Genomic DNA, 2,227 nt, shown 5'->3' on the forward strand with positions numbered 1-2,227 from the left:
ACACACACACACACACACACACACACACACACACACACACACACACAGGTGAGCAGCTGATCAGGTGACAGTCCAGACCTCCTGCAGGTAGAGCGGCTCACCTGTGGTCTGAATGTAGTAATTAGTTATTGATTTCCAGTGATCGATGAAGGAGTCCAGCAGGTCGATGGCGGGCTCCCTCTGAAAGACAGGAGGTCAAAAACGCCTCTGATCAGAACTGGACCGGAACCTTGGACAGAACGGGACTTCGTAAAAGTAAAATGTAATAAATCCTGTTTCTGTTTCATCAGAAACACAAACTTGTAGTTTCCTTACAGACAATATAAATAAAATAATAAATAAAGAAACACGTGACAGCTGGCCTCAGCAGCAGAACCTCTTCACGACTTTATTTATTTATTGTTTATTTACTTTGGTCGTTCTCATTAAAACGTGACGCGCGCGCCCGGCCGGGTTCTGCGCAGACTCAGTGGCGCCCCGCGGAAGGTAAACAGTTAGCCGTTAGCAACAGTTAGCTCCAGGACAAACCGGGGACCGACAGGGAGACAGTGTCTCTCTCGTTGTCCTTTACGGACACTAACCACTGACACAAACAAGTTTAGTAAAATAAATAAAGTCAAAACGTTATCTCCACGTTAACTCTAACTTTGTTCAACTTTTGACCGGAAGTTGGCCAGAAGTCCACGAGCAGCTAAACTCACCGTCTCCAGCGCGCGCAGCAACATGCTGCTCAATTTGCTGAAAGTCTCCATTGTGCTTCACCGTCCGGTACCGGGTTCGGACCGTTTCGGTTCGGTGAACTACCACATCTGAGCCCAACCAACAGCTGACTGGACTCAGCTCCACACGTGCTTTTCCGGTCTTGACTTTACAAAATAAAACGAGATGAAAGTCTTCTCAACCGGATGTGACGTTTGACGAAACCTATGACGTCATACTTGATGCCTGGCTTCATAGAGAGACTGTAATAATAAAATACAAACTTGTATTTTATTTTTCTTAACTTTATTGAGCAAATAAAGGAAAAATCAAGAACTGCATTAAAACACAAAAAGGAAAATGGGACAAACAAAATATACATGTTTAAGTGTGTGTGTGTGTGTGTGTGTGCGCGTGTGACCAGACCTCTCTCTGCGTTGTGCTGGTGTTTAGAAGAATTAGACCGTTACACGGTTTAATCTGAGCGTGGCTGATTTCCCAGTTTATTCTGACAAAGCTCTGTTTTTATGCTCTTTTATCTTGTTTTTAACTGATGTTTCAGCTATGGCTGTGTTAAAGTGCTTTAGAAATAAAGTTGATGATGATGAAAACAATAAACACACAACAACCGCCGCTCCTACACTAAAGAAAAATGTATAACAAAACTAAAATTAACTCCAACTACTTTACAGTCACAAGTTCACTTAAATATTTACAATATGCGATGGATATACAATATATACATTACAACAGGGATGATAACAAACGTGCACTTAATAACTCTATAAATAAACAGGATGAATTTAGATGAAAATAGTTAACATCCACCTCTTCACAGGACAAAGGGGAGCAAAGAATTTATCAGAAATAATACCGTAGATTCAGGAGAAATAAAAAGATCTTAAAATCACAGTGTTTTTAAAAGTGTTTACAGTCAGATATATGAACAATCTGAATACATTTTGTGTAATTATAACAAAATCCAGTTTCTGTCCGTGACGCTGACACATTGTCCAGTTTAAGACTGGGATTAACTTTCCTTTTTGATAAATCCTACAGTTAGGGTCGGCTTGTTATGTTATTGTTGAGGGGCGGCTGTGGCTCAGTGGTTAGAGCAGTCGTCCTCCAATGTGAGAGTTGGGGGTTCAAATCCACCAGCAGTCACTTGCTGAAGTGTCCCTGGGCAAGACACTGAACCCTCACAGCCTCTGATGTGTCCCATCAGTGTCTGAATGTGATCTAAAGCTCTGATTAGTCTCTTTAGAAAAATTTGATCAATTAGCTTTGTAGAGATCTAGTATAGAGCTGTGTGAACGGGTAAATGAGGCACAGATTGTAGTAAAGAGCTTTGAGTATCTGGATAAGATAGAAAGGAGCTGTATAGGTGCAGTCCATTTACCATTTATGCTGCTATAGACTTAAACTACTAGAGGACAAACTGACCTCATGTCCTTAAATGAATTGTTAAAATTGAATAGTTTTCATTTGATACTATTTCTATCTTAACATGTGGTTCTTGACCTGCCAT

At 40.7% G+C, this 2,227-nt stretch overlaps 1 protein-coding gene across 1 annotated transcript in view; it reads left to right on the top strand.

The window, feature by feature from the left end:
- Positions 1–2,227, top strand: part of LOC119413738 (dynamin-1) — a 29,532-nt gene that overhangs the window by 23,006 nt on the left and 4,299 nt on the right. The window lies entirely within an intron of this gene.

This window comes from Nematolebias whitei, chromosome 8 (genome assembly GCF_014905685.2).
Source record: "Nematolebias whitei isolate Nwh7 chromosome 8, NemWhi1, whole genome shotgun sequence".
In the NCBI taxonomy this organism is placed as follows: domain Eukaryota; kingdom Metazoa; phylum Chordata; class Actinopteri; order Cyprinodontiformes; family Rivulidae; genus Nematolebias; species Nematolebias whitei.